This window comes from Phocoena phocoena, chromosome 11, assembly GCF_963924675.1.
Source record: "Phocoena phocoena chromosome 11, mPhoPho1.1, whole genome shotgun sequence".
NCBI lineage: Eukaryota > Metazoa > Chordata > Mammalia > Artiodactyla > Phocoenidae > Phocoena > Phocoena phocoena.
Window position 1 is genome coordinate 7571057 of NC_089229.1, and position 17576 is coordinate 7588632.

The following is a 17576-nucleotide window of genomic DNA, read 5'->3' on the forward strand; positions in this document are numbered from 1 at the left end:
CCACCTGGCTCCCCTTCCCTGCAACCATGGAGGTCAGCTGGTCCCACTCAGTGACAGCCAGGAGGGGGCTGGGCCTTCCCTGGGTCAGAATCTGAGGCTGGGGTGCCCACGGCCCAGCTGGCCAGCACTTTCTGCCCCAGCCATTCATGGGCCATTTCCATGCTCTGCCCCATCAAACCGTTACTGCAAGAGGATACGGGCAAGGCCAGGAGGTGGGACTGCCCAGCCCGGGACTGGGGGACGGGCCTCCCGCTTTGTACCTCAGCCCCCGCACAGCATCCACAGAGGGCCGGTATGCAGACACAGGGAGTGGATCCTCACTGCCTCACTGGAAAACAGGTGTAAAAAGGTGTAAAATCCACCCAGCTACTTTGGAGAGGCAGCAAGTGTATCAAATTGACACCTTCCAAAAATTCTCTACTTCCTTGTCCTTTATTTCCACCTGGGTTCTACAATGTTGCCTTCACGTAAGGTAAGCAGGCAGGGGTCACTAAGCCCGTTTTACAGATGAGGAAAGTGGGGCACGAAGAAGTGAACTCTCTTTCCCAAGGTCACTCAACCAGTGAGCGGGCAAACAGGGCTGGAACCCAGCTTGTCAAGGGCCACATCCTGCCCCACATTCTGAGCTGTGAGACGCCATGTGGCCCAGGGCCAGCAGAGTGTCTGTGAGGCTCCAAGGAGACGAGAGTATGGGAGCAAAGAGCTCAGGCCACCAGAACCTCCCTCCTCCCGCTTGTCCTTCCCAGAAGGGGTAGAGCCACACCGCATCTCCAGGATCCCAGAACACTGTCGCACACAGCAGCTCCCCACCCCAGGCAGGGCCAGGGCCACTGGCAAGTGCTCACTACACGCCTGCTCACCCTGCCAGGGCCTTGGGCCAGGGCTCTGGACTCAGACCTGGGTGTGAAGGCCAGCATGTGCACACAATGTGACTTTGGACCTCAGTCATATTCCTGATGGGGAAAGTGGGGCTGATGGCACTCCCCCCGCATTGGCTGTCGTGAGGGGTTAGACTCGTGCAGAGCGCCTGGCTCAGAGCAACAGTCCAACAACCACGGAAGTGTGTGTTCTCCAGCACCGCTCCTCCCTCCTGCCAAAACCTCTGCAAGTGTCTCCTGGGATGGACACAAAGATCCTGTTCTCCTGCAGGAGGCAGGCTGCAGTGGCCCCGGGCCGCCTGTGCCTCGCCGAGCAGGTATCTTGATCGGTCCCTCTGTCCTCAGTGTCCCTGTCTGTGACACAAGCTCTCATCATCCTCACACCCATGCCCCACGCAGGCTTCCAGCCGGAACAGGCTGCTGGGCTTTCCTGTCTCCTAGCCTGTGCTTCTGCAGTTCCTTCCACCTCTGCAGCCATGCTCCTCTCAATCCTGTGAACGAAATTCCATCCATCCTTCAAAGCCTGGCTCCTCCATGGAGCCGCTCCTGGTCCCGTCGACACGACCATCACATACTCATTCACCCTATTTCCTGGGGGCCTAGGGTCAGGCCCAATCCTTGCCCTGGAAGAGAGGGTCTTCGGGTGGGGAAGACAAGGGTGCACCCATCACCACACAGGGAGGCCCAGCACCGGCAGGGGAGCTGTGGGATGGGGGAAGGTGCCGCTGGCCGTCACACACAGGTGTGGCCACAGCTGCCACGCCCATCCCTCCACACCACCTGCCCCAGACAAGGACCAGCCTCCTCACTGCCCCCATCTCCTCAAGGTCATCACAGGGGTCTTTCAAACCACAAACCAGACTCTGTCCTATCCAGCCTGGAGCCTCTCTTTACCTTTACAGCTGGTCCAGCTCCCCACACCATCTTTTCCAACCCCGGCCCGGCAGGACGGCTCCCGCAAAGAAGGGTGGCGAGAAGAAGAAGGGCTGGTCCACCATCAACGAGGTAGTGACCAGAGAATACACTGTCAACATTCACAGGCACATCCATGGGGTGGGTTTCAAGAAGCACGCCCCTCGGGCACTCAAAGAAATCCAGAAATCTTCCACAAAGAAGATGGGAACTCCAGATGGACGCATTGACACCAGGCTCAACAAAACTGTCTAGGCCAAAGGAATAAGGAATGTCCCATACCGTATCCGTGTGTGGTTGTCCAGAAAACATAATGAAGAGTCACCAAACAAAGTCTATAAGTTGGTTACCTAGGTACCTGTCACCACTTTAAAAAATCTACAGTTAATGTGGATGAGAACTAACTGGTGATCGTCCAATAAAGTTACAGAACCACACACACACACACACACACACACACACACACAAAATTCCCCACACCAGCCCATGCCTCGTGGGAACACCTGACCTATTACGCTCCCTCACCCCCAACCCCCGGCCCCGTTCAGCCCAAAGTTCTCTCAGAAAACCTCAGTGGTCAGACGCATCTCTGAGTCAGCTCTCTAGGCCCTGAGGTCTGAGCAAACAGAAACAAATGCTGCCTGTAACCATCCCAGTGGTAATTCCTGATAAGTCTGAAGCCCATGCCAGGGAATAAGCATTCTCTGCCCCAGGCAGCATGAAGAAGGTTCCTCACCCGGTGGGCGTGAATCCACTTCTCTAACCACCAAAATCCCAAAGGAGCAGTGCAGCCATGGACGTGGGCTATGGAGAGGGGTTCAGATCCCCCGAGTGGCAGTTTCCTGCTGGGTAAATTGGAGATTACAACTAGCACCCATCAACAGGATTAATACATAGAAGGCACTCATTTCAGGGCCTGGTATACCACAGACACTTAATAAATGGTGGCTATTAGATCAGAATTCCTGTGCTGGACATTCAAGTCAACGTTTGCCATATGCCCATTATATGCAGATGAGAAGGCCAGGGTGCCTTCCCTACTCAGGCCTTACAACCTAGTTAGAGGCATACAAAGATATCCCAGCAGCTGTACCCCAAACCAGGCTCCTGTGGTAAACAGGCTAGGATGAGGCACAAAGAAAGTGGAAGCTCCTCAAAAGGGGCAACGTCTGAATTAGGTTTTGAAGGTTGAGTAGGAGTTGGCTCCTTGGTGTCAGGGAGGGCAGGCCTTCTGGCGGGCTGCATGTGATGGTTTATGAAATCACTGTCATCTTCCACATTTTATCTGATCCTGACTGTGGGCTGGACCATGCTGGGACCCACATTTGAGAGATGGGGAGAGTGAGACTCAGACGGCTCACAAGGCCTACAACTGCTGACTTTAGGTTGGTAAAGACACTGCTGCCCTCCCCCCTCAAAGGCACAGTAGAGGCGGAACTGCTCAGCAAACTTCCCAGGCACCTGAGCCTGTGCTTGGTGTCCGTGAGCGCTTGTGTCCCACAGAAGGCAGATGTGTCTGTGGAGTGACTAGGGGGAAGGCTCCCACACAAAAATATGTTTCTCTCAATTTCCTGTCCCAGGATCCATATATCGACCACTCTAGATTCATTTTATTGAGTGTAAAGTTCCCAGGCCAGGGCTGGCAAATAGATTTCATCTCATTAGCAAAACTGCCAGTCACCTAATGCCCCACATGCCTCCCTTTTCCTCAGTTTTCCTGCCCTGGGAAGAACTTTTTTATACGTGGTTGTTATGAATTAAATGTTTGTGTCCCCAGTAAATTAATATGTTGAAGCCCTAACCCCTAGTGTGACTGTACTTGGAGAAGGGGCCTCTGAGGAAGTAATTCAGGTTAAATGTGGTCACGAGGGTAGGGCTCTGATCCAGAATTTTCTTCTGGTAGCCTGGCTAGACGAATACAGATTTTGGTACTGAGAAGTGGGGTGCTGCTATAACAGTAAAAATACAGTAAAAATAAAAACAGTAAAAATACAAAAGTGGCTTTGGAGCTGGACGATGAGTAGAGGCTGAAGGAGTTTTGAGGTACATGCTAGAAAAACCCCCAGACTGCCATGAAAGGACTGTTGGTAAAAATACGGACACTAAGGCAATTCTGGTGAGACCGCAGATGAAAATGAAGGACAGGTTATTGGAAACTGGAGGAAAGGTGATCCTTGTTAGAAAGTGGCAAAGGACTTGGCTGAAAAGTGTTCTAGCGTTTGGTGGAAGGTAGACTTTGCAAGTCCTGAAACAATATTTAGCAGAGGAGCTTTCTAAGCCAGGTATGGGAGTTGTGGCATGAGTCCTCCTTACCGCTTATGGTAAAACACGAGAGAAGAGAGATGAATTGAAGAAGGAATCGTTTAACAAAAGGAACCAGAACTTGAAGAATTAGAACATTCTCAGCTTATCCATATTGCAAAAAATGAGGAGTGTTCTGAAGAGAACACCTAGGGTGTGGCTGAACAACCGTGTGGTAAGGAGATCAGTATGCATCAGTATGCATCAAATCAGCCACCAGCAGAAGTCAGAAACAGAGATGGGATTATACCAGCAGAAATAATTCCAGTTTGAACTAAAGGGGACAGAGAAGGCTGGATGACGGAATGCAGGAAGGCTGCAGGACTTCTGGAAGGAATTCTACACGACAGGATCATAGAGCCATTTGGCTGCAAACATGCTCTATCCTTTAAGAAAAGGGAAATATAACCCCAAAGATAATTCAGAGATCATCAGGGCTGCCTCCTTGGTTTCAAAGGGTGGGGCTACTGCCTCCTTTTCAACAGGCCCAGAGCCTTGGGGGGCAAAGTGCTGGAAGAGCTGTGGGGGTGATGCTGTGCCCCAGTGGGCCGGGAAGGGGGAACATCAAGCCAAAGATGCTTCCCCAGCCTGAAAATCGAATGGAATTTGCCCCATTGGGCTTTGGACTTGCCTGGAACCTGTGACCTCTTTCCTCTTTCCGATGAATCCCTTTTGGAATGGAAACGTCTATCCCATGCCTGTCCCACCACTGTATTTTGAAACCTTCTAACTTGTCTGGTGTCATAAGTTCACAGCTGGAGAGGAATTCTGCTTCAGGATGAATCACACCTCCAGTCTTAACCGTATCACATTCAGATGAGACTCTGAACTTGAGACTTGATGCTGGAATTAGTTAAGAATTCGGGCGCTGTCGGGATGGAATGAATCCATTTTGCATGTGATGAGAACATGAATTTGGTGGGGGAGGCAAGGGCAGAATTGATAGATGGAATGTTTGTGTCCCCCGAAAACCTTATGTTGGAAGCCCTAACCCCCAATGTGACTGTTTGGAAATAGGGCCTCAAAGGAGGTAATTAAGGTTAAATGGGGTTATAAGGGTAGGGTCCTGATCTGCTAGGATTAGTGTCTTTATTAGAAGAGACACCAGAGTGTTCTCCCTCCCTCTCCCCGCAAGCAGGCATCACCAAGGAAAGGCCAGATGAGGCCACAGTGAGAAGGCGGCCAGCTGTCTGCAAGCACAAGAGAGCTCTCACTAGAAACCAAATCCGCCAGCACCTTGATCTGGGTCGTCCACCCTCCAAAACTGTGAGAAAATAAATTTCTGTTGTTTAAGACGCCCAGTCTATGACACTTTGTTATAGCAGCCAGAGCAGACTAAGACAGTGGTTAAAAAAGATCATGTGTTCTCAGCTAAAGAGGGAGGCGAGTTCCTTGAGGGTCAGGCACGACTCAGATAGGGCACTTGGTAGAGGAGCAAGGAGCATGTAAGCCAAACAAATCTTATTCCTTTTTACAGAAAAGAGACTCCCACCGCCAAGCTGGGCAGTCCCCCAACCCTGGGTCCAGGTTCTTATAATTTAGGAATTTCAAGATGGATCTGCCTCAAATGGGCTCTCCTCAGAAATACAGCTGTGAATTAGAGCCAACAGAAAATGATTCCCTCAATGTATCAGCATGGTACCTGACCTCACACCCAGGTGCACACCTGGGTTCAACTCCAAGATCTGTTCCCTATTAGCTGCATACAAGCTGCTTAATTTCTCGGTGTCTCACTTCCCTCGCCTCTAAAACAGGAAAAGTAATATCTACTGTAAAGGGGTGATGTGAAGGTTCAATAAGATGTCTGACACAAGATAAACATTTAATATCAACTATTTTTATTTTATAATCATTATGATTACTTTAACAGATGGGCAAAGAACATGAACAGGAAATTCACAGGAAATATAATTCATTAAGAAAAGTTACTTGGGGAGACTTCCCTGGTGGCACAGTGGTTAAGAATCCGCCTGCCAACGCAGGGGACAGGGGTTCGATCCCTGGTCCAGGAAGATCCCACATTCCGCGGAGCAACAAAGCCCGTGCGCCACAACTACTGAGCCTGCGCTCTAGAGCCCGCGAGCCACAACTACTGAGCCTGTGTGCCACAATTACTGAAGCCTGCGTGCCTAGAGCCCGTGCTCTGCAACAAGAGAAGCCACTGCTATGAGAAGCCCGTGCACTGCAATGAAGAGTAGCCCCCACTTGCCACAACTAGAGAAAGCCTGTGCACAGCAACGAAGACTGAATGCAGCCAAAAATAAATAAAAATAAATAAATAAATTTATTTTAAAAAAATAAACGATCCTCAGGGAATTCCCTGGCAGTCCAGTGGTTAGGACTCAGTGCTTTCACTGCTAGGGGCCTGGGTTCGATCCCTGGTTGGGGAACAAGCTGCATGGCACAGCCAAAAAAAAGGAAAAGAAACTCACTGATGACAGAACCACATGTTAAAACAACAAGATGACACTTTTCACTCATGAGGCTAATGAGAGAAGAGAGCCAGGTCGATGAGGCGGAGGAATGGGCACTCTCCAACACTGCCAATACAGTGAGTGTGTGAACTGATGGTGTCTGTGAAGCAACGTCTACCAAAATGAGCGAGCTGCCTACCCACCAGCCAGCTCCCCTTCCTCCTCCCTGGCACTGCCCCAATACTGTTGCTTTCCCAGGTACCCCGGTGAAGCTGCACTGGGCTAAACCAATCGTAATGGTCCTTTTCCTCGCCAGGATTGGCTTGGACGAGGGCATGTGACATCACCCTGGCCAATAGGAAGGAGAGGAAATCAGCTAAGGGGCTTCTGGGAAAGACTTCCTTCACACTTAAAATGGGACAGGAGAAATAATCCTTTTTCCTGCTGCTGTATGATAAAGCGTAGTAAGAAGATGGCAGAGAAGAAAGACTGCCCAAAGGTGTTTAATAAACTGACTCAATGAACTGCTCCCCCTCATTTATCACTTGAGATTTTAATAAACTCCATTTTGAGGAAGGAATTCTGTTACTTGCAGCCAAAAGCCTTCCAAATGATAAAATGCCCTTTCCCTTTGACCCAGAAATTTCTCTTCCAAGAAGTTAACCTACCAAAATCCTTGTACAAGCCCTCAAATTATATTTGTACAGGGATTTTAAAAATATATTTATTTATTTATTTGGCTGCACTGGGTCTTAGCTGCGGCACTCAGGATCTTCACTGCTGTGTGCGGGATCTTCGTTGAAGCGTGCGGGACCTTTTAGTTTAAGCATGCGGAATTTTTAGTTACGGCATGCAGGCTCTTAGTTGCAGGCATGCGGATCTAGTTCCCTGACCAGCGATCAAACCCGGGCCCGCTGCATTGGGAGCACGGAGTCTTAACCCCTGGACCACCAGGGAAGTCCCCAGGGATTCTTTTTTTTTTTTTAAAGAGAAAAAAACTAGAAGCAACCTTAATGTCCACCAGTAGAGAATTAGCTTAATCAATCACTTGCATTATGGAATACAATGCAGCTATTGAATCGATATGTACTGTCATGGAGATGTCTCTGTACGTGGTTGAGAAAGGAAAAAAGCAGACTTCAGAACATTCTGGGTTGTATGATTACCTCTGTGTGAGAGAATATTCTCCAATTTAACTGGTTCTCTCTGGGAACTGGGATCTGCCAAGAGGCAACAGACCACTTTCCTTTCTGCTTTATATACCTCACCATGGTTTGGACTTTTTGCAGAGAGCAAGTATTAGCCTTATAATCTAAAATACAAAATGAGATGACTAACATCAGGCCAACAGTAGGACAGGGGCCAAATGGGAACCAGTAGCCTGATTTTAAGCCCAGTGCTCCAGGACTGCCAAAATGTCCATGGACTGTTCTTCCCAAGAAAAAGACCAAACCGTTGACCTGAGAACCATGAAGGAAACACATTGTTTTTTCCATTTTGGAGAAGGGTTTGAAAATGACAGAATTTTAAAGACTCAGATCTTCATCAGACCAGGCAGGGACTGTGCTAGCCCCTCCAAAATCTCAATGTCTGGCCCATGCTTGACACAGAGGAAGTGCTCAGGAAATGGTGGTTTGGATGAAAAAGAAATGGATGAATGTGTATCAACTCACCCAATCCAAGCATTACCTAGATAAGAATGAATGAGTGTTGAATAAATAAATGAGAAAAACTGAGACCGAGATAAATTCACAATCAGGTAATAATATTAACATTTCCTGAGTGGCTACCATGTTCCAGGGGCTGTCATGATCCCTATACACATAATACCTTCCTTAAGGATTGCACAATCCTATGAGATAGGGACTGCTATCATTCTCATTTTGTGGAGGAGGAAACAGAGCCACAGAGAAGTCAAGTGACTTGCCCAAGGTCACACAGCTGAAACAAGGTAGACCTGGGATTCAAACCCTAGCAGCCTGGCCCCAGGGCCCACACACATCACCATAATTACCCTTATTGTCACCCATTAAGTAATCAGACCCAGCCCCAGGACCCTGAGTGTGTCATCATGCTCAAGACTCCCCCACCCCCAAAATAATTCCCTCCTCTGCTCCTGAATCCCCTTCTGGCTAGCACAACCTTGATTCCCTTTCTTGGTCACATTTAAGAAAAATTTTTACTGGAGTATAGTTTACAATGTTGTGTTAGTTTCAGATGTATAGCAAAATGAATCAGTTGTACATACACATATATCCACCTTTTTTTTTTTTAGATTCTTTTCCCATATAGGCCATTACAGAGTATTGAGGGGAGTTCCCTGTGCCCTACAGCAGGTTCTTCTTAGTTACCTATTTTATATACAGTAGCGTGTATATGTCAGTGCCAATCTCCTAATTTATCCCTTCCGCCTCTTGGTCACATTTCGTGAAAGGGTTGTCTATGCTGTTCCCACATCCTCACTTCCTACTCCCAGCAAGCCCATGCCCACTCCACTGAGGGTGCCTGCCAAGGGTCCTCCCCGTCCCAGAGGCCTCCGAGCTGCTGAGTCCAGTGGGGGACAGCTTTTTACTGGCCTTTTCTAGGACCCCTGGCTGCGTCTGCTGGTCCTCCACTCCTCTGCCCAGGTCTTCCAGTTAAGGGACGGTGCTCTCCTCACTTGACATGCTCTCCCCAGATGAGCTCTTGCATTTCATGATCTCATGAGTCATGTCAGTGACTCACAAATCTATTCCTCCCACCAGGCTCACCCCCTCCCCAGTATTTCAGATTCACATCTCTTACCTTCTGGGAAGCGCTTACCCAGATGTCCAGTCCCCAGACTGTTGAGGACCTCTGTGCCTTTCCTCATCCTGAACCCTCTACGTGGAACGCCCTCCTCCTCCCCAGCCCGCCCCCAGCCAACTCCTACTCATCCTTTAAGACCCAGCTTGGATGCCTCCGTGTCCAGAAAGTCCTCCCTGGCGCCCATCCCGGTTGGGCTGGGTGTTCTTCTCACTCAACACATCCCAAACTTAACTCAGCAGCTTCTCCCCTAATCCTGCTCCTCCGCCATTATTCCCCAACTCTAGTCCTAGATCCAACCGTCATCCTGTTCTCAATCTCCAATTCCTTCCACCTTCACCTCCCAAACACTTCTTCACTCTTCTCCCATCATCTCCACTAGCAGGCCCTCATCATCTCTGGCCAGCAGCCTCCATCAGGCTCCCTCTAATCTGCTGTCATTTGGTGGTCAGGGGTATCCGACATACATGTCAACGTCACTCCCCCGTGCGACATCAAAACCCTCCCAGGTGCCTGCACACGCACAAATGAATGTAGGTTTAAGAAAAGGCGGAAAGTGAATAAGCTCTGTAGTCCACTAATGTACCAATGCCAGTTTTCTGGTTTTGATCATGTATATTGGCTGTATATCACCATCAAGGGAAGCTGGGTGAAGGGAACTCTTTGTTACCATTTTTGTAACTTCCTGTGAAGAAAGTTAGAAAAAAAACCAAACCTTGCATGACACCCACTACCAGGAGGACAAAGGCCAAGCTGCTCATCCAGGTCACACAGCACCCACCCATGGCCAGGCCTGGAATGTGACACTCCAGCAACTTTGGAGCACCCAGCTTCCCGTTCAAGCTGCCTGCTCTTTCTGGAACAACCCTAATGCCAGTGCTTCTTTAAAGCTCAGCTGAGGGCTTCCCTGGTGGCGCAGTAGTTAAGAATCTGCCTGCCAACGCAGGGGACACGGGTTCGAGCCCTGGTCCAGGAAGATCGCACATGCCATGGAGCCACTAAGCCCATGTACCACAACTACTGAGACTGTGCTCTAGGGCCCGCGAGCCACAACTACTGAGCCCACGAGCCACAACTACTGGAGACCGCGTGCCTAGAGCCTGTGCTCCACAACAAGAAAAGCCACCGCAATGAGAAGTCCACGCGCCGCAACAAAGAGTAGACCCCGCTCGCTGCAACTAGAGAGAGACCACGCAGCAACGAAGACCCAATGCAGCCAACAAATAAATAAATAAGAGGATTAACAAATTAGAAAAAAAAAAAAAGCTCAGCTGAGGTGGCTCCTCTACCAGGAAGCCTTCCTTCCCCAAACCCCACCTTTCCACAGCACCCCAAGCTCACAAGCACTGCACCGATCCTAGTTAATGTTCCCATTCTCTCCCTAAACTAGGAGCTCCTTGAAGCCAGAAGCTGGGTCTGATTCATCTCTGAGCAGCACAGAGAAACATATTCTGAGTAAGTGGAGTCTCATAAATCCTAGAATAACAGTGAAGATGTGGGTTTCAGTAATTTTTTTTTTTTTTTTTTTTTTTGGCATACCACGTGGCCTGTGGGATCTTAGTTCCCCAACCAGGGATGGAACCCGGGCCCTTGGGCAGTGACAGCATGGAGTCCTAACCACTGGACCGCCAGGGAAATCCCTCAGTCATCATTTATTAAGCACTTTCTCTTACCAGGTATTATTCTAAGAGCTTTAAGTATAATACTTAATCCTCATAACACCCCTTAAGAAAGTACTACTATCATCCTTATTTTACAGATGAGGAAACCAAGGCACAAAGAGGTGAAGTGACCGGCCAGGGTTAGTTACTAAGTGACAGAGCTGGGCTTTGAACTCTGGTAGTTGGACTCTGGAGACCACGCAGTGTCACCTCCTGACTCAAAAGTGCTCCCTCACCCCCACAGGCCGCTTTCAGCCTAGACTCACACTGCACCCCACCCCCCCACCCTGAGCACTCACCTGCCCCAGTGCAGCCTGCAGACGGGCCACGCACAGCATGAACACCACCTGAGCTTACGGCATCTCCACGCCTGGTACTTCTCCTGACTCACCAGGCCCTCGATGGCTTACTCCGAGAGACCAGGAAGGCTTTAATTTCACAGTCCCCGACCTCCCTCATCAGATTTCTGGGTCTGCATGGAGCCCGAGGACCCTCTGCTCCAAGGAGGTCAGGGAGGGGTCTCAGCTCACTTCTGGAGGCTACCTGCTGGGCGTGAAGCACCTTCTATGGCAGGGGTTTTGAACCTGGGGCCCAGGGAGAGAAATCAGGGGTATGTGACCTTTCTTCAGGGGTCTGGGAAAACATCTGCAACTTTTTTCACTAACTCCTACCTGATATTTAACATTCCACTCGATTATGAATGTAGGCAATACACTCAGTAATGTCAGCACAAGAAAACACAGCTTTTTCCCTGTCAAATTTCAGCTACTGCGGACACAACAAAATATTGTTCACGCTCACCACAACTTCAAAACTACAGTAGTTACATTAGACTCACTGCAGGTCTTATTTTTTAGTGCATTGATGTAAAAGCCCAGCTGTAGTTCAAGAGAATTGGTTTCCTTTGTAATCCTGTGTATTTTACTTTATGCATTTAAAAAGAGTATTCTGAGGGGATTCCCTGGTGACGCAGTGGTTGAGAGTCTGCCTGCCGATGCAGGGGACATGGATTCGTGCCCTGGTCCAGGAAGATCCCACATGCCGCGGAGCGGCTGGGCCCGTGAGCCATGGCCGCTGAGCCTGCGCGTGCGGAGCCTGTGCTCCGCAACGGGGGAGGCCACAACAGTGAGAGGCCCGTGTACCGAAAAAAAAAAAAAAAAAAAAAAAGAGTATTCTGAGAAGGCATGCATGGGCTTCCCCAGGCTGCCTGATAAGTCTGCAGTACAGAGGTGCTTGAGAAGCCCTGCTCTCAGGAATCAGGTTATTTATCCCTACAGTAATCTCAGAAGTAGGTGTTATTATCCCCCCTTTCCACCAAAAAGCGAGACTTGCAAAAATAAATTTTTTTTTTTTTTTTTTTTTAAATGAGGCTTGGAGGGATCTGTGACTTGCCCAAGGCCACACTGCCGCATGGGAAGGAAGCTGCAGGTACTGGCACCTCCAGGCTCCGCCAGGAACATCTGTCCAGAAATGAACACGCAATGGATACCCGCAGGCCTCAGCAACCTGCAGTTTGTTTCTTTTAACTGGCCACCTTGAATAGAAACCAAAGTTCAAAAAACTTCCCCCAGGCCCCCTCCACGGCCCCACTATAAGCCAAACTAAGAGTCAGCTGCAAAGCGTAATCTCCACCCTCCCACAGCATTCTGGTTCCAAAGGGCTTTTTTTTTTGTTATTTATTTTTGGCTGTGTTGGGTCTTTGTTGCTCCATGCGGGCTTTCTCTGGTTGCAGGGAGCAGGGGCTACTCTTCATTGCGGTGCGCGGGCTTCTCATTGCAGTGGCTTCTCTTGTTGCAGAGCACGGGCTCTAGGCACAGGGGCTTCAGTAGTTGTGGCACGCGGGCTCAGTAGTTGTGGCTCGTGGGCTCTAGAGCACAGGCTCAGTAGTTGTGGTGCACGGGCTTAGTTGCTCTGCGGCATGTGGGATTTTCCCGGACCAGGGCTCAAACCCGTGTCCACTGCATTGGCAGGCGGATTCTCAACCACTGTGCCACCAGGGAAGTCCCCCAAAGAGGCTTTTAGTTTCTTCATCTTGTTTTTCTTGTTCGCAACAACCTAAGGGCCCAACTGCACAGAAGGGTTCAAACCCACATCTTTCTCCAGGGGCCCAAGCTCTACTCCTGCTTCTCCACCTCCAAGACCCACCTGCTAGGCTGCTAAAGTGAGACATTGAAACTGTAACTCTTTTATATATATAATAGAAAAGTAACAGAAGCTCACTGTTAAAAAATAAAAATTAAAAAAAAAAACAGAGCTTGCCCAGAGTCCAGAGCTCAGAGTGACTGGTTACCATTCTTTTTTTTTTTTTTTGAGCAATTTGAAGTCACTGCTCCTGTTCATGGGAGGAGAAATCCCCACCTGGGCACCAAGAGTTTCATGGGCTGCTCTGCAGAGGGCCCTGAGCCGGTTCCAGTCCCAGCCCTGTCCCATGCTAGCTTTCAGGGAATCAGCCTGAGCCTCTTTTTTGTCATTTACAAGATGGAGCTAATGATATCCACCTTCCAAGACTATTTTGTAGATTTACATAGTCCCCTCCGCCTACACACACACACACACACACACACACACACACCCAGAGGAGGTCAGAAATTTGTGTTTCTGCTGAACTGGGCACCATCAGAGAATACTTGGCAACTTTCAAAATTATCCTGTAAGTACTTTTCAGTCAGTCAACCCCAATTTCTTTGCAGTTTCCTTCTAGGCCACTCTTTTCTGGCAAGGGCTGCTCTGGACCACCCTGCTACTATTATTCATTTACTCAACAAATAACCACAGGACACCTTTGTGTGCAATGGGCTCTGCCAGATGCTGGGAGAACAAGGTTAATGAAGTCCCTGGCCTTGGACAGCTTGTGGTCCATGCACAGAAAGACAAATAAAAAGGCCAGTGTTAAATGCACAAGTAATGATACAGTTAAGAGTTACAAAGAGGGCTTCCCTGGTGGCGCAGTGGTTGGGAGTCCGCCTGCCGATGCAGGGGACACGGGTTCACGCCCCGGTCCAGGAAGATCCCACATGCCACGGAGTGGCTGGGCCCATGGGCCATGGCCGCTGAGCCTGCACATCCAGAGCCTGTGCTCCGCAGCAGGAGAGGCCACTACAGTGAGAGGCCCGCGAACCACAAAAAAAAAAAAAAAGAGTTACAAAGAAACTAAAATAGGAAATGTGGCAGGGAATGATGGAGAGGGGGGTGGGCTGGGAGCTTAGTGAAGGCCCTTCCAAGGAGGTGGCATTTAAAAGGGACAATTAGGATCCAGTCACAGGAACGTGGGAGGGGGGTAAGGGCACACCTGGCACAGGCTATGGCGAAGACAATGGCCCTGAGGTGGGAAGAAACTTAGAATATTCAAGGAAAAGACAGAAGGCCAATGCAGTACTGAAGTGAGGGCAGGCCAAGCAGGAAGGAAGGGGCAAGGGACAGGCTGAGGCTGGTCAGAGAGCTACACATGGGCCAAGCTGGAGAGCCAGCACTGTGCTCTATGTGTGCCAGGAAACCACTGGAAGGTTTTCAGCAGAGGAGTGACAGGGTCTTGCTCTTGAGACCATCCACTTGGCTGCTGTGTTGAGGATGGACGACAAGAGGGGAAGGTGTCAGATTAGTTAGGAGGCTACTGCAGTGGTCCAGGCCTGGATCAAGGTGAGCAGTGGAGAAGATTCAGGAACACTCTGGACGTTATTAAATGTTCATGGCAATCACAACCATGCCCTCACACCAGGTGGTCTTTATAGCTTTCAAAGTTCCTTCATTTAAGTTTCAGAGCAAACCTGAGGCAGACGGGACTGAATCAGCAAGGCCATTTTTCAGAACAGGAGACTGAGGCCAGGAATGACGGGATGATGGTGCCCCAACTCATGCAGCAAGTGTGTGCTGGGACTGAACGAAGGCAGGACTTTGGACTCCCTGCCCTGTGTTCCTCTGCCTGCAAAGGGACAGGGTATGACATGGAATGCTCCAGAGAACAAGAGCTTAGATGAACCTCTGAAAAGCCCAGAAGGGTCAGAGCCTCCACCTTGCCTGCAACCCTCAAGGAAGTGCTCAATGGATTCTCGCTGGCTGACCCCAGCTCTCAGTGTCAGGGAATCTGATACCCGGTTCCCTCTCTGAGTCATGGTGTGGACAAGACAGGAAGAACTGAGGGGTGGGTGGCCCCTCGGGTTTCTTCTCAAAAACAGAGACCTCTTTCACCTTGAAAGATTATCCTGAGGATTAATGAGAGACTGTGGGCAAAAGCACGATACAAATGTTAGATCATTAGGGTCTCCAGACAGATAAGAAAAGAGCTCCATGGAGACTGAAATAGCTTGACAGCATGTCTCCTGCAGGACGGCTAAGACCTCAGACTCGGGAGTCCAGCAGGCCTGGCTCCCTCTGACCCCCTGCTCTACCTCAGCTGTGTGATCTTGGAACCTCAGTCTCCCCATCTGCAAAATGGGGCTGTTAAGAGTTGTTCCTGCCTCAAAGAGTCGCTAAGCGGATTCAGTAAGAGAAAGCGCAGAAAGCACAAGCACAGGGCCGGCACACGGCCGCATTCCAGACATGGTGGCTGCTGTCACTACTGCCACTGTCACCATCAGGCCTGGGTCTCAGCCTCTGATTCGGGGCTCGGGAATTGCCGCGGAACTGAAGTCAACTAGAGATGTCTCCTGGATGCAGAAATGCTGCCGCCCCTTCCCTCTGGGCCTCCACAGCCTGATGGGGAAACAGCGCTAACACACCTGCAGAAGCCATCAGGGCGCCTGCAAAGAAACAGACTTACTAGGAGAAATAAATAAGGTGGGAAGGAGCCCCATAGCTGGTGATGACAGAGAAAGGAAAACGAGCCTGTTTTCTATGAGCCATTAAATGTGATGAAAGGAACTGGCTTCTGTGGAGACTCCTGGGAGCTGACACGTAGCAGTCACTTCATCAACCCTAGCTGAGGCTCCAGCTGAGGCTGCAGCCAGACTTCCTCAGAGGATACCTCCACCTTCTGCTGTCTCACCTTATCACCACCAGCCCCGTCAGCCTCCTGCCTCCCTCCCTCCCAGGCTTACCTAGTCCTCCACTGGGCCAGCTCAAGAGCCAAACTGCCCGGGTTTGCCCTCCAGCTCTGTCACTTACACGATGTCACTTAACCTCTCTGTAACACAGTTTCTTCATCTGTAAAATGGGGACAATTATAGCGCCCACCTATAGGGCTATCATAAAGATTGAATAAGCTCATCTAGGAGAAACCACTCATGACAGCTGGCCACTAGCTAATTGCTGGATTGGTGTTTATTAAGTTACTAAAAAATTTTAAACCCCTCTAGTTCCTCCCATCTGAGTCTCCTGTCCCGATCCCCGGGCACTTGGGCTCCTCCCAGAGGTTACCACCAAACATCATCAAACCTCAGGGCTCATTTTCGGAAAAGGAAACTTGGGCCTGGAGAACCTAAGGGACCACAGTGGCAGAGCCTGACGTGAACCTGAACTCACACCTGCCACCTGCACCGTGGCTGTACCAGATGATCTGCCTGTTCTTACTTCACACCACCCTGCCTTTGTCCAGCTCAGTGCCTCTCCTTAGAATGCCCTTTCTCTGGCCTTTCTCAACCCATCTTTCTTTTGTTTTTAATTTTTAAAAAAATTTAATGTATTTATTTATTTTTGGCTGTGCTGGGTCTTCGTTGCTGCACGCGGGCTTTCTCTAGTTGCAGCGAGCAGGGGCTACTCTTTGTTGTGGTGCGCAGGCTTCTCATTGCGGTGGCTTCTCTTATTGCGGAGCACGGGCTCCAGGCACATGGGCTTCAGTAGTTGTGGCTCGCGGGCTCTAGAGCGCAGGCTCAGTAGTTGTGGCACACGGGCTTAGTTGCTCCACGGCACGTGGGATCTTCCCAACCAGGGATTGAACCCGTGTCCCCTGCATTGGCAGGCAGATTCTTAACCACTGCGCCACCAGGGAAGCCCTCAACCCATCTTTCAAATATTTAAATGGCACTTCTTCTCAGAAGACCTTCCACCCCCCAGAACAAAAGAAATCTTCTTCCTCTACACTGGGACATAATTCAATTTGACAACAAAATGGCTGAATGCGTCCTCCTGGCACCTCCACGGGGGCCTGGGACATAGAGGGTGAATCAGATCCAGTTCCTGTCCTTGGGAAGCTCAGGTTAATCATCCATATCTTTCTCCTTTCCAAGCCACAAGCTCCTCCGTGGCGTCAAGCCAGGCACTGGCAGGCACTAGGAACTGAACTCGGATCTCCACACTCAGGGCTCAGTCTTCCTTCCACCACCATTCTGCCTTCTGCAGTCAGGCTTCCAGAAACCTCCTGAGAGTACCTGCGAGGCCATGGGGCACAGGGCTGGTTCATTAAAACTCCCTGGCCTTGTGGAGCCTGCTGACATTTTAGCTTAAGCCCCCACCCCCGGAACATTTGCCAGTTCAAACTGTCCTGGTCTCTGTTCTTCTCTACATATTTGGGATGGAGGTGGTCCAATTCTGACGCCATGCAGCACACTTAACAGTCACCGAGGACTGGCTTCAAATCCAGCCAGGTGATCTTGGGCCAGCCACATAAATCATGGGTTCCTCAGTGCATTCAGCTGTGAGATGGAGATAATAATGCTCACCCCTCAAGGAGCCACGGTAAGAATTAGCCAGAA

At 49.9% G+C, this 17576-nt stretch overlaps 1 pseudogene; it reads left to right on the top strand.

Annotated features, from left to right (window-relative positions):
* The first annotated feature begins 26 nt into the window (after window positions 1–26).
* On the top strand, window positions 27–7119 carry LOC136131305 (large ribosomal subunit protein eL31-like; annotated as a pseudogene).
* The last annotated feature ends 10457 nt before the right edge of the window (window positions 7120–17576 follow it).